A 19,451-nucleotide genomic window follows, 5' to 3' on the forward strand; every position below is an offset into this window, starting at 1 on the left:
AGGAAAAGAGAACGGTACAAGAAAGGGGAAGGAATTCAAAGTGGGTGGGAGGGATGCTAAAGCGGGAAAGCTGCTTGATGCAAGTGGTGCCCATAAGTTTAATACTGGGAAAGAGGGTAAAGGGGAGAAAGAAAAAGAAAAGCATAATCTGGGGATAATAAGATAGCAGAAAATACAGAATTAGTAATTTTAACCATAAATGTGAATGGGATGAACTCTCCCATAAAGCAGAGGTGGCTAGCAGACTGGATCAAAAGTCAGAGCCCTACAATATGCTGTTTACAGGAAACACATTTCAAGCAGGGAGATACATACTGAGTAAAGGTAAAAGACTGGAGCAGAATCTATTATGTTTCAGATGAAGTCAAAAAAGCAGGGGTAGCCATCCTTATTTCAGATCAAGGAAAAGCAAAACTTGATCTAATTAAAAGAGATAAGGAAGTAAACTATATCTTGCTAAAGAGTAGCATAGAAAATGAAGCAATATCAATACTAAACATATATGCACCAAGTGGTATAGCATTTAACTTCGTAAAGGAGAAGTTAAGAGAGTTGCAAGAAGAAATAGACAGCAAAACTATAATAGTGGGAGATCTCAACCTTGTATTCTCAGAATTAGATAAATCAAATCACAAAACAAATAAAAAAGAAATTAAGGAGGTAAATAGAATGTTAGAAAAATAAGGTATGATAGATCTTTGGAGAAAACTGAATGGTGACAGAAAAGCATATAGTTTCTTCTCAGCAGTTCATGGAACCTATACAAAAACTGACTATGTATTAGGACATAAAAACCTCAAAATTAAATGCAGGAAGACAGAGATAGTAAATGCTTGCTTTTCAGATTACAATGTAATAAAAAGTACATTCAACAAAAAGTCAGGGGTAAATAGACCAAAAAGTAATTGGAAACAAAATAATCTCATCTTAAAGAATGATTGGGTGAAACAGCAAATTATAGACACAATTAATAATTTCACCCAAGATACTGACAACTATGAGACATCACACAAAAATTTGTGGGATACAGCCAAAGTTATAATAAGGGAAAATTTTATATCCTTAGAGGCTTACTTGAATAAAATAGAGAAAGAAGATCAATGAATTGGGCTGGCAACTTAAAAATCTAGAAAAAGAACAAATTAAAAAACCTCAATCAAATAATAAATTTGAAACTCTAAAATTAAATGGAGAAATTAATATCATTTGAAAGTAAAAGAAAAACTATTGAATTAATAAATAAAAATAAGAGTTGGTTTTATGAAAAAAACAATAAAATAGATAAACCTTTGATATATCTGATTAGAAAAAGGAAAATCAAATTGTTAGTCTTAAAAATGAAAAGTGAGAACTTTCCACCAATGAAGAGGAAATTAGAGCAATAATAAGGAGTTACTTTGCCCAAATTTATGCCAATGAATTCGATAACCTAAATGGAATGGATGACTACCTCCAAAAATATAGGCTTCCCAGATTAACAGAGGAGGAAGTAATTTGCTTAAATAGTTCCATTTCAGAAAAATAAATAGAACAAGCTATTAACAACCTAAGAAAAAATTCCCAGGACCAGATGGATTTACATGTGAATTCTACCAAACATTTAAAGAACAATTAGTGCCAATGCTTATATAAATTATCTGAAATAAATAGGGAATGAAGGAGTCCTACCAAATTCTTTTTATGACACAGACATGGTACTGATACCTAAACCAGGTAGATTGAAAACAGAGAAAGAAAATTATAGACCAATCTCCCCAAGGAATATTGATGCTGAAATCTTAAACAAGATATTAGCAAAAAGACTAAAGAAAATCATCCCCAGGATAATACACCATGATCAAGTAGGATATATACCAGAAATGAAGGACTGGTTCAATATTAGGACATCTATTAGTATAATTGACTATATTAATAACCAAATTAGCAAAAAAAACATATGATAATCTCAATAGATGTAGAAAAAGCATTTGATAAAATCCAACATCCATTCCTATTAAAAACCCTTGAGAGAATAGAAATAAATGGACTTTTCCTTAAAATAATTAGTAGCATCTATTTAAAACCATCAGTAAGCATCATATGTGGAACCATTCCCATTAAGATCAGTAGTGAAACCATTTAATATTGTGTTAGAAATGCTAGCTTTGGCAATAAGAGTTGAGAAAGACATTAAAGGAATTAGAGTAGGCAATTACGAAATCAAATTGTCATTCTTTGCTGATGATATGATAGTATATTTAGAGAATCCCAGAGATTCTACTAAAAAGCTATTAGAAATAATCCACACCTTTTGGAAGGTTGCAGGACACAAAATAAACCCACAAAAGTCATCAGCATTCTTATATATCATTAACAAAATACAACAGTTAGAGTTACAAAGAGAAATTCCATTTAAAGTAACTACTGATAGTATAAAATATTTAGGAATCTATATGCCAAGGGAAAATCAGAAACTATATGAGCAAAACTGCAAAACACTTTCCACACAAATAAAGTCAGATCTAACCAACTGGAAAAATATTAAATGCTCTTGGATAGGGAAAACAAATATAATAAAGATGATAATATTACCTAAATTAATCTATTTATTTAGTGCTATATCAATCAGACTCCCAAAAAACTATTTTAATGACCTGGGAAAAATAACTACAAAGTTCATATGGAAAAACAAAAGGTCAAGAATTTCAAGTGAATTAATTTTAAAAAATCATATGAAGGTGGCCAAGCTATACCAGATCTAAAATTATATTATAAAGCAGCGGTTACCAAAACCGTTTGGTATTGGCTGAGAAATAGACTAGTTGATCAGTGGAATCAGTTAGGTTCAAAGGACAAAATAGTCAATAACTTTAATAATCTAGTCTTTGACAAACCTAAAGACCCCAGCTTTTGGGATAAGAACTCACTGTTTGACAAAAATTGCTGGGAAAATTGGACATTAGTATGGCAGAAACTAGGCCTTGACCCACACTTAACACCATACACCAATATAAAGTCAAAATAGGTTCATGACCTAGGCATAAAGAATGAGATTATAAATAAACTAGAAGAACATAGGATAGTTTGCCTCTCAGACCTGTGGAAGAGAATGGAATTTATGACCAAAGAAGAAATACAGAACAGTATTGTTCACAAAATAGAAAATTTTGATTATATCAAATTGAAAAATTTTTGTACAAATAAAACTAATACAGACAATATTAGAAGGGAAGCAATAAACTGGGAAAACATTTTTACAGTCAAAAATTCTGTTAAAGGCATCATTTCCAAAATATATTGAGAATTGACTCTAATTTATAAGAAATTAAGCCATTCTCCAATTGATAAATGGTCAAAGGATATGAACAGACAGTTCTCAGATGAAGAAATTGAAACTATTTCTAGCCGTATGGAAAGATGCTCCAGGTCATTATTAATAAGAAAAATACAAATTAAGACAACTCTGAGATACTACTTCACACCTGTCAGATTGGCTAGAATGACAGGGAAAGACAGTGCAGAATGTTGGAGGGGATGTGAGAAACTTGGGACACTCATACATTGTTGGTGGTTTGTGAATACATCCAGCCATTCTGGAGAATAATTTGGAACTATGCTCAAAAAGTTATCAAGCTGTGCATAGCCTTTGATCGAGCAGTGTTACTACTGGGCTTATATCCCAAAGAGATCATAAAGAAGGGAAAGAGACCTGTATATGCAAGAATATTTGTAGCAACCCTCTTTGTAGTGGTCAGAAACTGGAAACTGAGTGGATGCCCATCAATTGGAGAATGGCTGAATAAATTATATAAGTATTATGGAATATTATTGTTTGGTAAGAAACGACCAACAAGATGATTTCAGAAAGGCCTGGAGAGACTTACATGAACTGATGCTGAATGAAATGAGCAGAACCAGGAGATCATTATATACTTCAACAACAATACTATATGGTGATCAATTCTGATGCACCTGGCCATCTTCAGCAATGAGACGAACCAAATCAATTCTAATGGAGCAGTAATGAACTGAACCAGCTACACTCAGCAAAAGAACTCTGGGAGATGATTAAGAACCATTACATCAAATTCCCAATCCCTATATTTTTGCCCGTCTGCATTTTTTATTTCCTTCACAGGCTAATTGTACAATATTTTGGAGTCCAATTGTTTTTGTACAGCAAAATAATGGTTTGGACATGTATACTTATTTTGTATTTAATTTATACTCTAATATATTTAACATGTATTGGTCATCCTGCCATGTAGGGGAGGGGGTGGGGAGAAGGAGGGGAAAACTGGAACAAAAGGTTTGGCAATTGTCAATGCTGTAAAATTACCCAAGCATATAACTTGTAAATAAAAAGCTATTAAAACTTTAAAAAAAGATTCATTTAAAAATTTTCCTGATGAGTGGAGTGACTTTTTAGAAAGTAAATGTAACACTGTCTGCTATAATGAAATATTTCTCCTTCAGAGAAACATTGAAGTCGACACATTCTTTTGTTAATGTTCCTAATGATAAATTATTTAAGTAACATTTTTAGAAGTATTAAATCACAAAGACAGAAGTATAAAAGACCAAATTCTGTCTTTTTCTTCCCTTCCAATTCAGTTTATTTCAAGGAAGTCTTGTCCTTTGGAAATAATGCTGTTCCTGAAGTTGTGAAGATCTAGGGTTAAAGAGGTGCCTCAGACACTTAATAGCTTTGTGATCCTGAGCAAACCTTGAACATTTTTGAACCTCAGATTCCTCATCTGAAAAAATAAGAATGATTCAAGTACTTCCTTCATAGGCTTTTGTAAGAATTAAATTAAATAGTTTACATGAGGTGCTTTCTAAAATATTATACACAAATGTTAGCTTATTTAATTCAACAAGCATCATATTAAGCTCTTACTTTATGAGAGAAATTCTTCATTTTCTTATATTAAGGGTTCTTATATTAAGCTTTAGAATCTCTTTGTATAAAGAAAGGCTTTCCTGCTGGTATATATAACAGGTAATCTCTTTTCCCACAAAGTCTGAAGTACTAGATTTCTACATAAATGCCCCATCTGTACATAAAGTTATTGATTTTTACCTTCACCTAGAAAAAAAGATTGGAATCATTCTTAGGTCACACACACACACATTTTTGCAGTTATATGTTGATATATAAGATCATTTGTTCCCTTTTATTCTTAATATGTAAACAATCTTATTGTGATAGTGATATTTTTTCAACTAATCCTGGGCAAATTAAACAAAAGGGGAGCATGTGTCTTAAGTGCATTCACTATTTCTGGCACATACTACAGTTGACAGTTGAAATTTAGTGGCAAAAAATGGTGACTTGTCCTTGTATTCTATTAATATGATAACAATAGTGGTGAGTGTATCCTTTGAATTTTTGTTTTTAAATTTGAACTAAAACAACCTTTCATAAGTGTAGTTAGATTAATATTGTTAAAGTCCCAAAATTACTTCCTCAGACCAATTTGGGTAAAGTGTGGAACAGAGGAGTTTTTTCAATACAGTAGTTATAATTGAAATGTTGAAAGCTGCATTTTCCAAGACTGCTGAGATTTCATCATTTAGTATAAGAAAAAAAAAGGGTCTTTCCTACATTTTAGTGAAGAATATGATAATTTGATGTAAAATGATAATTAGAATCTAAAGGTTCTTAAATTTTGAGTTCTGAGTTTTTCTTAATTAACTATAGCATATTTATATGTGCATACGTATACATGTGTATATACACACATGCATGTATACAAACATATTCACAGCTACACTCTTGAAAGAGGGAGAGGGGGAGAGAGAAAGAGAGAGAAAGAGACAGAGAGACAGAGAGAGAGACAGAGAAAGACTGAGAGACAGAGAGAGATAGAGACAGAGAGAAACAGAAACACAGAGAAAAAGAGAGACAGAGAGGAAGAAACCTTTCAGTCATTGGGTATTTCTTGACAAAGTTGCCATATTAGTTTGCTGTCATGTGAGTCTTCCTCTAGTGACTGTTGGGATCTAATTCTGACTAGCAGAATAGATTGTGTCATGTAAGAAGATGATAATGATACAAGAAGATTGAGAGACAGTTGCAATGAAGTATTCTTGACCTCTAATCTCTGATTTATTTCAAATCTACAGAGAATATCTATTTTCTAAGTACAGCAAGTTTTATTTTTTAAAGAAAAGCATACATTCTTTTTCAAGCAACATCTGCATTAGAAAATTTGTTTTATGACCTTCAGACAGATATTTCTGACTTTTTGGGTTATGTTGGTCTTTCATCAGGACTCTTAGTTCTCTACTTCAAAGAGTAAGATAAAAATTGTAATAACAAAACATTGCTTTAATTTCTCTAGTGTGCTGTGTTTCACAGCTATGCGGGTTGAAGAACTGACCTGCTCCCAATGGTGCACTCCCTTCTGACCTTTTTACAGACTCTCTGGGTTCCACACTTAAGTGTGGTCCTCAATAGTTTGCCATTTTCTTCTGCAGCTCATTTTATAAATGATAAACTGAGACAAACATGGTTAAGTCACTTTTCCAGGGTCACAAAAGTACGAAGTGTCTGAGGACAGATTAAAACTCAGAAAGATGAGTTTTTCTCACTTTAAACCCAGCATTCTATCCACTGTGCCACCTAACTACACACCCACCCACAGCCACACACACTGATACATCCAAACACTCACAAACTGCCTCCACCCACACATAGTTAAATTCAGAAAGAAATTTGTGTTGAGACTCAGAATAAGCCAGGGATAAAACTTAAAATGCTTATTTTAAAAAATAGATACCTTGGGCTCTGAGAAGTTAATAACTTCTGTCTTCACAAAATCAGTAAGTTTCAGTTGTGGGATGTGAACTCAGTCCTACCTGACTTTAAGCCCAGTATTATTGAATATTATTTATTCTCAGTCACACCATGTGTGACATCACCTGCTGTGTTATACTTATTTTGAATTATTTGGATTTAGCTGTATTCCATGCCTTATAGCTATTTAGTAAGACTAGATGTTATATGGCAATAATAAATCAACTTAAATGTTACTTTAGTGGGATATTTGAGGTCATTAAATAAAACTTTGTGTCTTTCCAAAGGAAATTCATTCAACTCTCTTCCTTTTGGTCATCTTTGTACCTAATTCATTATTCATCTTTACCATCTATCCCAGATATGCATACTGATAAACAAAAAGCATAGGATGTCTGTTCAAATACATATTTAAATCCGAACTATATGTATTATAATCCACTTGGTTTTTCTATCATGAATGAATAGACTAAATTTATTTAATTGATTAAATTTCTCTTCCAGGAAAATCTACAATGTTGTTATATGAAATTATCATTACACTGTCACTACAAACAAGAGTATCTTGAAGATATCACTGATAACCAAAAACAAAATAAAACAAAAACACCAAACAAAACCTTTTTTGACCTGTATTCACTGCTAAATGAGTAGTCCAACAGTATTATCTGTCTGTTTTTGGTGATTATATAGGCCCTTATTTCATACTTCAATTGAAATTTATTTTATATTGCTTCAGAACTAAATTATTTCTCTTGTTTTATCTTCCAAATAATCTCGAATAATTTTCATGTATATACATTAAATAATTCAGTGTAAAAAAACTTAGAAGATATTTTGATTTATTCTATCCTTTTAAAAATAATCAACAACCAATAAGATTAATGTAATAGTATGTTTTCTCATTTTTTTAAAGGATGAAATGATGAAGTTGTGGCCCACGTTTGCATACCCCTTATGAAAGTTTTGTTTGTTTCCTGTTAGTACCCTGAAGGAAAGATGGCTTTAATTCATATCTAGACAATTCTCATAAAGATTTTTGTATAGAGAATAAACATATGGCACATTAATTATTAATATTCTTTTGGTCAACTTCAATATTAATAAGATTAAAGATCATTCCCACTATGGCTTCAGCATATTTTCCCATTCAAATATGTTCCCTCAAGTCACAAATAATTGGGTCAACACCATTATTTATCTTTTCTTCATATTCTTGTCCTAAACTAATTGCCTGTCCATTTTTGTTTTCTTTGGTGTTCTTCTTAACCTCATTGATAGTCCTTCACAGTCCTGTGATGTTAAGAATCCCAGTGTAATAGTTCCATTCTCCTAGATGAATAAAAGTTTATTATAATGATTTTTGTGAATATTTTCCCTTTTTCTTTGATTGTTTTCCAAATTTACTCAAGAATGCTTGGGATAATATTGCTTACTTATTTGGATGTTTTTCTAAGCTTTCTTTATACTGAATTTATTCTCTATTGCTTCACTCTCCTTTAAGTGGAAATGCTCATAATCAAGCATAATTATATTTTGTAATATTCTAGAGTTTATATTTTAACATATTACCTCTTATAATTTGTCACAGAAGTCAGACTTTTGGAGAATAAGAAGTTTTCTGTATTCTTTCGGTCTGCTTAATGTGGCGTTCATTTTGGAGTGGTTAACCTACAAAATTATACACACATTAGAGACACATTCACACACAATAAAGTTGGTGTTAATTTCATTTCTCTTCTATATTTCTTTTTTAAATATAGGTTGTTATTTTATTTCAATTTACACAATATAGTTTTTATCATTATATCATTTAATTTTTATTTATTCCAATTTTAGCTCATATTCTATGCCTTTCAAATTTAACTTTCTGAAGCCAAAATTACATTTCTAAATTTACATCTATTTAAAAAATTTTTTTGGTTATATTATCAAGTCTGGAGAAGTTACTAGCCTGTAGTTTGACTATTTTAAAAATGCATTCATTCATTTATATATTCATTTAAAGAATGGATAGTGCCTCACTGGACAATAGAGGAGTATAGTACATATGAGCAAATTTCTATGTGTCATCAGTCATGATTTCTAAGAACCATTTCTTAGGCATGAATACAGCACATATTCCTGGAACACAATTTTATCTTTGGGAGGAGCTGAGGGGGCACTGAAGGCTCTCATTTGGAAAAACAAATTTGTTAGATATCTGCACAAAAATGACCCTGTTACTCTCCATGACAAAGAAAATGTGGGATTCAGCAAGCTTTGTGATTGGATATACATGCCTGGACTTCCCATTTCCTTCTGCTTCCCTTAGGAAATACTGGTGGTTGCTATGGGTGAGTACAGAGAGTATGAAGTTTTTATGACTATGATAAACTCTTGAGGAGAATTGCATTTGTCCCATTAAAAGGAGTACTCAGTACTCACATAGATCCTTTGAATTATATTCAAGTCTATAGTCTTTGTCTCACTCATAAGAGGAAATCTGCAAAATGTTTGCGAATCATGGAATTACCTGAATCTCTGAAACTATGTAAATCTGATTTATCTAGAGAGCAACAAGGATACATTATGGTCCTTATCAGACTGTTTCATATTTCTAAAGATCACTTGTATATATATAAAAAAGAAAATTAATACATTCCAGCAAGATGATTGGAAAACTAAGTGGACTACTTAATTATAAAACTAAGGAATAGCAAATGTATAGAGTGCATGATATACTAATACTCAAAGTACAGTCAGAGACTGAGAGTCAGGACTTTAGCTTTTTGGTTGACATAAAAAGATATGGAAAAAAGTTAAAGGTGTTTGCATTTGATTCTTGGATCAATTGGATAGCAGATGGGGCAAGTAGGCAACACAGTGGAAAAAAATGCTGATTCTGTTGTCAGAAAGAACTGAATTGAAATATGATCTCAAGACACTATCTCTCTGATTCTGGGCAAGTCACTTTATATATGTTTGGCTCAGGTTTCCTTATCCATAAAATGTGTGTGAGGGCAATAGTATTATCTCCTAGAGTTGTGAGGATCAAAGGAAATAAGTGCTAAGTGATTAGCACAGTGCCTGACACATCATAAGCATTATATAATGTTAACTATAATTAGTTATTTTATGCGCCTTGGAGTTAGAAAGGAGTTAAAATCCTGCCTTAGATCTTTACTATCTATGTGACCTTGGGAAAAGCATTTAATTTCCTTCAAGCCTTGGTTTCCTCACCTATAAAATGACAATAATAGCACTTTCTATGAGTGTTGTGAAGATTAAATGAGTTAACATGTATAACCATTGTGAAAACATTAAAATGCTACATAAATATTTGTCATTAGGAGGTTTAATAACTAAAAGAGTGACATGGGTAAATCCATGCTTGAAAAAAATATCACTTTTTCAATAGTATAGAAGAGTATTTAGAAGTGAAGAGAGAGTAAGATGTCAAGAGTCTGGAACAAAGAGAATAAATTGTTTCAGCATACCAGGTGAGAAGTCACAAGATCCTGATCTTGCATGAAAGAAAATGAAAGGTTGAATATGATTGAGATACTATAATTCTGAGTGACAAGAAGAATATTTGTTTCATTGAAAAAATTATCTATAATTTAAAACAAAATAATCAGTTTTATCAAAAGCTAAAGACCTAAAAGTTCTATAAGTTCCCTTCAAAATTTCCATAAAAATTACATCAGGTTTTCCTCAAGCACTACCATATTTATTAATTAAAAATTAAAATAAAAAGCAATCAAAATTAATTAAAATTACAATTTTATTTTAATAAATTTTAAAAATTAATTAAGAAACAAATGCCTTCAATGGGATTAAAAAAATTACATCTGATCAAATTTTTGTTTGGTTCACAAAATACTATAGTTTTAGATCATAATTAATCACAAACAAATTATCTAAGCCACACACACACACCATTTTATGGAGAAGTAAATTAAAAGCCAAAGGTTGAGATTTTATTAAAACTTGAGTGATCTAATAGCAGTACTGTCACTGGTGTAGAGAGATTCTTCCTACCAGTAGGCTCTTCCTCGTACATGCTACTTTTCCTATACTTTTTTTTATTGCAAATATGTACAATTTTAGATGCATTATGTTAAATAGGCTTTTGTGGAATAGCCTTGGGATTCTACCCACCATTTGTAAGATTAATTCCATGGGGAAATGTGTTCCAAGTCCAAACAACCAAATTAAAAATGAACTTTGGGACATAATATACTTGTAAGTTGGGAACTGACTGTACTGATTAAATAAACCATCTGCTTTTAACACTGATCAACAGTGAGGCATAGTGAATTGAGCACTGAATTTGGAATCAGTAAGATGTACAATTAAAACTGGACTCTCAAAGCTATGGGAATGTCACATAATCTCTCTGTGGATCAGATTTCTTAACTATAAAGTTAGAGACAATTATATATATATATATATATATATATAAAATTGTAATGTGTATATATATATATATATATAATTATAATTATATATATATATATATATATATATATGTGTGTGTGTGTGTGTGTATTTTTTCCCCTAAACTCAGTTTGTTAATTTTTTAATAGATTAAAAACACATGCATTTTTATGTTGGTTATGTTATAATAAACATGCTTGTAAAATATTATGAAAACCTTAAAATGCCTTATAAGTGCAAATTATCATCATCATAATCATTGCCCTTGTGTTTTGAAAGAAATGATAATTTATCTCTTGTATTTAATAACTTATTGTTGAATTAGAACCAAGGGTTTTTTTTTTTTTTCTATTTCTATCTTGTTTTTTGACTAATATATTTACCTAAGTTTGTAATATATAAGAACTCTCTTTTAAAACCTTAAAATTCTACCAGAACTTTTGGAATACCCTGCATTTTCTGCATATTTGGAGTCATTAAGGAATATTGCCATTCTCACACAAAATTTCTTCCTTTTTTCCTCTGATATATGAAAACTATCTGATTCAGATTTCCTGAGATAAAATTCTTTGTTGTTTGAACAGTGTAACACAATTCAAGAGAAAATGCCCATGGTTTGAAAATGTATATGCACAAGATCAATAGATGAATCTAAGACATATCAGAGTTTACCTTTGTTTTCTTTTGGTGAGGGCTTTTTTAATGTATTTGTTACAAAAATCACAATCGATCATTCAATTTAGTCTCAACATTCGAATAAATGACTTTACTACCTCATACTTAGATAACTAACATAATTACCCTAAGTAGTCCTATTTCTCTTAGCTTCAATGCTGCAGCTGTATTAATCTTCCTCATATGCCACTTAGATCATGAAAAATTGCTACTGAAAAAAAACCCCAATATCCCATAACCTGTGAATTAACATTTTAAGTCATTGTCTTTGATCCATGATCTTCAACAATTTATTCCCACCTGCATTTTAAATCATTCTCTCTATCCCTAATAATATTGCCATTAAAACTCAGATGTAGCTAGGTTTGTATGCCCTTTTATCATCTAGTATATTTTATTCATTCCCATTATAATTTTGTCCATTGTTTTCTGTTTTCAAGATAGAATGCCCTTTTTCCTTTCAACTTTCTAAATGGTACTCAAACTTCAAGATACAATTCAAATGTATTCTTTCTTCTAAAAGGGAAAGAAACAAAAAGAAAACAAAATAAAAACAAACAAAATAAAATATATTGTATAAGAACAGAACTTAATGATCCAGTAACTGCTCCCCTAAAATAGTTTTATCCATTTTTCTTTATAATACTCTTTAGTCATTTTTTGACATATATGTTTTAATGGATCTTATGTTCCTGCCCTTTCCCCCCAATAGATTATAAATGCAAATTATAAATTCACTGGATTGCATAGAAAATAGCACTAGCTGCTTCTGGGCTCATCATTAAGGAAATACTGACAGTATCTCCAGGCTAAATTATGCCTTTTACTCACCTATATCAAGGCAAAGAGGTCGCCCTTTCTTATAGATTACTATTTAATTTAGCATTGGCATTCATAAGATATTTCCCTCCTTAGCATTCAAAGGAAATTGAGCCAGCATAAAAGACAAGCTAAGAGGACAGACATGGTTCCCCACCCATGTAGCAGGTAGCAATTATTATGCAAATCTTTCAGTAAAACAAAACAAGTGAAAAAAAAAAAAAAAACACAGTCTACCTTCATTGACTTTAATGAGGAAAGAAAGCTGTTTTGTATAGTATGTGGATATTTAAGCAAAGACAAATTTTAAAGAGATTTTCCAATTGAGATTATGTATGTGTATGTGTGTATAATTATGTATGTATGTATTAATTTTACACATATTTTCCCCTTATCCTTTCCTTACCACTCTAAGAAATCTGCTCCTTGGAAAAGAATTTAATAAGAGAAATAAAAAAGGGAAGGAATTCCCCTCTACTCTTGCCAAATCAATGAATAAAAACAAAATCTGACATTACATGTAATATTCTACACTTTTAGAATTCCATTCATTTCAAAGGACAAGGGAATAATGTTTTCTCATAATTTTTTTTGGATTCAAGTTTAGAAGAACCAAAATTTTTAAATTTTAAAATGCTAAAATCTTTATATTTTTGTTTCGAGTTTCCTTATGGTCACATAATTCACTTTAGGGGCTATTGCAGCCTACCAAATTGCAGCTTACCAAATGGCCTGAACCAAAATAAAAATAACTGAGAAATATTTATGAGAAACAAAAATACAATAAAACATAGATAATATGTTAATGAGCAGACTATAGGAAGCCTTATTTGCTCCTATTTGCTACTTAAGTTTAAGGGGCAGCTAGCTGCCCTACAGTATAAAATTTTATAAACTTAACTATTTCTCTATACATATCTATCTATCTATCTACCTATCTATATCGATCATATTTAAATACTTAAAAGGATCTGTTATCTTTATAAACGTGAATTTTTCCCAAAATGATGCACTATGTTTAACAATATAAATCAAGTGTTCCTAAGAGAGAGATAATGAAAACCATCTCTAGCCTATCAGGAGGACTTGAGTTCAAATTCTGATTCTGACACACTGATGCAATATAATTTTTCTTTGCCCTTAAAAAATTTCTAAGAGTACAAATTGAATAAAAGGTGCTGAAGTGAATTAGTAGAAGGAGTTTTCTCAAAGGAGTTCCCCATAGCAATAAAATCTTATGTGCAATCTCTTTGCCCAATCTAAGCCATGTAGAGAGGCAAAACTTCTCTCTACATAAAGATATTGAAAATATACACTTTTAAATAAATCTTTCCATTCAATGAGGCGATTTACATTTCAAATCTCCACCAGTAATAGATGGCAGTATATTGTACATGGAGATCAATATCTTGATGTCTCTATTACGTTTCCAATGTGAATACTGCATCTAGCAGTGAAGATTCTGACTCTTTGGTGCCTTCCTTTGTTCGATTTTTTTCCTTGCCTTTCCATATTTCCTTCACAAAGAACTGATCTAATGTGCTAACATACCTCCTTTAGGTCTTACAAGTACCTGTGAGCATTGCATATGACTATCAATTATCCTTCAGTATTCTAACTTAATACCTCTTCTTTATCTTTTTGTATTTTATTTATCTCTATATCTCTATTACATGGAAAGTTCTCAACCTTCATTTTTATAATATTTTCATTTCCACATTTTTCTTCTCCCCTCCCTTTCATCCTCTTTACCTAAAATGGCAAACAACTGGATATAGATTACACAAGAAAAATCATATTAAACATATTTCCACATGACTTCTGTTGTGAAAGAAGCAACAGAACAAAATGGAAAAGGCCACAGAAAAGAAAAAAAAAAAAAGACTGAAATTTTATACTTTGATCTACATTCAGACTATCATGGATAGCCTTTTCTTTCATGATTTTTTTTTTTTGGAACTGTCTTGGGTCATCGTGGAGAAGAGCTATGATGTTTATCATTGCTCAGTCTTGATGTTTACTTTGTAAAATATTTTATTATTTCTGCTCACTTCACTCAGCATCAATCCTTTAAAAGATTTAATTTAATTTACTTCCTTCCAGTTTTTTTTCTGAGATCTGCTTGCTTATTATTTCTTATACCACTATTCTTATTTTACTATGAAATTCATATATCAGTTTGTTGAGTCAATAAGTATTTCCTCAACTTCTAGTTCTTTAACATGACAAAAAAGCTCTCTCTCTCTCTCTCCCTCTCCCCTTGTTGTCTTCTGTTTGGATTTTTGGTATGGATTAAAGCTTGATTGCCCCTTGGGTGTAATTCCAAATTGCTCTCATGAATGGTTGGATCACTTCACAAAGCCACCAACAATGCATTAGAGTCCTTATTTTCCCATATTTTCTCCAAAATTATCATTTATCTTTTTTATCACAGTAGCCAATCTGATAGGTATGAGGTGGTACATAAGAGTGGTTTTAATTTGCATTCCCCTAGTCAATAGTGACTTGGGACAGTTTTTCACATGGCAATAGATAGTTTTCATTCCTTCATCTGAAAACTGTTTGTATATATCCATTAGCCATTTGGCAACTGAGGAATGACTTGTCTTCCTATAAATTTAACTCAGTTCTCTATATATTTTAGAAATGAGGTCTTTATCAAAAACAATGATTATAAAGTTGTTTCCCATCTTTCTTCTTTTCATATAATCTTGATGTATTGGTTTTGTTTGTGCAAAAAAAAAAATGAATTTAATGTAATTAAATTAAATTATAATTTAATGTAATCAAAATTATCCATTTTTTTTTCATAAAGTTCTCCATCACTTGGTTTGGTCATAAATTCTTCCATTCTCCATAGAACTGACAAGTTAGCTATTCATTGTTTTCTTACTTTATGTATGGTATTCGTAAATGTGAATGGGATGAATTCCCCCATAAAGAGGAGGCAGATAGCAGACTGGATCAAAAGTCAGAACCCTACAATATGTTGTTTACAAGAAACACATTTAAAACAGGGAGATACATACAGGGTAAAGGTAAAAGGCTGGAGCAGAATCTATTATGCTTCAGGTGAAGTCAAAAAAGCAGGGGTAGCCATCCTTATCTCAGATCAAGTAAAAGCAAAAATTGATCTAATTAAAAGAGATAAGGAAGGAAACTATATCTTGCTAAAAGGTACTATAGACAATGAAGCAATATCAGTATTAAACATATATGCACCAAGTAGTATAGCATCTAACTTCCTAAAGGAGAAGTTAAGAGAGTTACGAGAAGAAATAGACAGCAAAACTATAATAGCGGGAGACCTCAATCTTGCACTCTCAGATCTAGATAAATCAAATCACAAAACAAATAAGAAAGAAATTAAAGAGGTAAATAAAATATTAGAAAGACTAGGTATGATAGATCTCTGGAGAAAACTGAATGGTGATAGAAAGGAGTATACTTTCTTCTCAGCAGCTCATGGAACCTACACAAAAATTGACCATATATTAGGACATAAAGACCTCAAAATTAAATGCAGGAAGGCAGAAATAGTAAATGCTTTCTTTTCAGATCACAATGCAATAAAAACTACATTCAACAAAAAGTTAGGTGTAAACAAATCAAAAAGTAATTGGAAACTAAATAATCTCATCTTAAAGAATGATTGGGTGAAACAGCAAATTATAGACACAATTAATAACTTCACTCAAGATAATGACAACGGTGAGACATCATACCAAAATTTGTGGGATGCAGCCAAAGCGGTAATAAGGGGAAACTTTATATCCTTAGAGGCTTACTTGAACAAAATAGAGAAAGAGAAGGTCAATGAATTGGGCTTGCAACTTAAAAAGCTAGAAAAAGACCAAATTAAAACCCCCAATCAATTACTAAACTTGAAATTCTAAAATTAAAAGGAGAAATTAATAATATTGAAACTAAAATAACTATTGAACTAATAAATAAAACTAAGAGTTGGTTTTATGAAAAAACCAATAAAATTGATAAACCTTTGGTAAATCTGATTAGAAAAAGGAGAGAGGAAAATCAAATTAGTAGTCTTAAAAATGAAAAGGGAGAACTTTCCACCAATGAAGAGGAAATTAAAGAAATAATAAGGGGTTACTTTGCCCAACTTTATGCCAATAAATTTGATAACCTAAACGAAATGGATGACTACCTCCAAAAATATAGGCTTCCCAGATTATCAGAGGAGGAAGTAAATTGCTTAAATAGTCCCATTTCAGAAAAAGAAATAGAACAAGCTATTAATCAACTCCCTAAAAAAAAATCCCCAGGACCAGATGGATTTACATGTGAATTCTACCAAACATTCAAAGAACAATTAGTCCCAATGCTTTATAAACTATTTGAAAAAATAGGGAATGAAGGAGTCCTACCAAATTCCTTTTATGACACAGACATGGTACTGATACCTAAACCAGGTAGGTTGAAAACAGAGAAAGAAAATTATAGACCAATCTCCCTAATGAATATTGATGCTAAAATCTTAAATAAAATATTAGCAAAAAGACTACAGAAAATCATCCCCAGGATAATACACCATGATCAAGTAGGATTTATACCAGGAATGCAGGGCTGGTTCAATATTAGGAAAACTATCAGTATAATTGGCCATATTAATAACCAAATTAACAAAAACCATATGATCATCTCAATAGATGCAGAAAAAGCATTTGATAAAATCCAACATCCATTCCTATTAAAAACACTTGAGAGTATAGGAATAAATGGACTTTTCCTTAAAATAATCAGTAGCATCTATTTAAAACCAGCAGTAAGCATCATATGTAATGGGGACAAACTGCAACCATTCCCAATAAGATCAGGAGTGAAACAAGGTTGCCCACTATCACCGTTACTATTTAATATTGTATTAGAAATGCTAGCTTTGGCAATAAGAGCTGAGAAAGAGATTAAAGGAATAAGAATAGGCAATGAGGAAACCAAATTATCACTCTTTGCTGATGATATGATGGTATACTTAGAGAACCCCAGAGATTCTACTAAAAAGTTATTAGAAATAATCCACAATTTTAGCAAAGTTGCTGGTTATAAAATAAACCCACATAAGTCATCAGCATTCTTATATATCACTAACAAAATCCAACAGTCAGAGTTACAAAGAGAAATTCCATTTAAAGTAACTACTGATAGTATAAAATATTTAGGAATCTATCTGCCAAGGGAAAATCAGAAACTTTATGAGCAAAACTACAAAACACTTTCCACACAAATTAAGTCTGATCTAACTAACTGGAAAAATATTAAATGCTCTTGGATTGGGTGAGCAAATATAATAAAGATGACAATACTACCTAAACTAATCTATTTATTTAGCGCTATACCAATCAGACTTCCCAAAAACTATTTTGATGACCTAGAAAAAATAACAACAAAATTCATATGGAAAAATAAAAGGTCAAGAATTTCAAGGGAATTAATGAAAAAAAAAAATCAAATGAAGGTGGCCTAGCTGTACCAGATCTAAAATTATATTATAAGGCAGCGGTTACTAAAACTATCTGGTATTGGCTAAGAAATAGACTAGTTGATCAATGGAATAGGTTAGGTTCAAAGGACAAAACAGCCAATAACTTTAATTATCTAGTGTTTGACAAACCCAAAGACCCCAGTTTTTGGGATAAGAATGCATTATTTGACAAAAATTGCTGGGAAAATTGGAAATTAGTATGGCAGAAACTAGGCATTGACCCACACTTAACACCATACACCAAGATAAGGTCAAAATGGGTTCATGATCTAGGCATAAAGAATGAGATCATAAATAAATTGGAAGAGCATAGGATAGTTTACCTCTCAGACCTGTGGAAGAGGAAGGAATTTATGACCAAAGAACTAGAGATCACTATTGACTACAAAATTGAAAATTTTGATTATATCAAATTGAAAAGTTTTTGTACAAACAAAACTAATTCAGGCAAGATTAGAAGGGAAACAATAAACTGGGAAAACATTTTTACAGTCAAAGGTTCTGATAAAGGACTCATTTCCAAAATATATAGAGAATTGACTCTAATTTATAAGAAATCAAGCCATTCTCCAATTGATAAATGGTCAAAGGATATGAACAGACAATTTTCAGATGATGAAATTAAAACTATTACTACTCATATGAAAGAGTGTTCCAAATCACTATTGATCAGAGAAATGCAAATTAAGACAACTCTGAGATACCACTACACACCTGTCAGATTGGGTAGAATGACAGGGAACGATAACACAGAATGTTGGAGGGGATGCGGGAAAACAGGGACACTGATACATTGTTGGTGGAATTGTGAATACATCCAGCCATTCTGGAGAGCAATTTGGAACTATGCCCAAAAAGTTATCAAACTGTGCATACCCTTTGATCCAGCAGTGTCTCTACTGGGCTTATACCCCAAAGAGATACTAAAAAAGGGAAAGGGACCTGTATGTGCCAAAATGTTTGTGGCAGCCCTGTTTGTAGTGGCCAGAAGCTGGAAAATGAATGGATGCCCATCAACTGGAGAATGGTTGAGTAAATTGTGGTATATGAATGTTATGGAATATTATTGTTCTGTAAGAAATGACCAGCAGGACGAATACAGAGAGGATTGGCGAGACTTACATGAACTGATGCTGAGCGAAATGAGCAGAATCAGGAAATCATTATATACCTCAACAACGATACTGTATGAGGATGTATTCTGAAGGAAGTGGATTTCTTCAACAAAGACAAGATCTAACTTAGTTTCAA

Source organism: Sarcophilus harrisii, chromosome 4 (assembly GCF_902635505.1).
Source record: "Sarcophilus harrisii chromosome 4, mSarHar1.11, whole genome shotgun sequence".
Taxonomy (NCBI): Eukaryota; Metazoa; Chordata; class Mammalia; order Dasyuromorphia; family Dasyuridae; genus Sarcophilus; species Sarcophilus harrisii.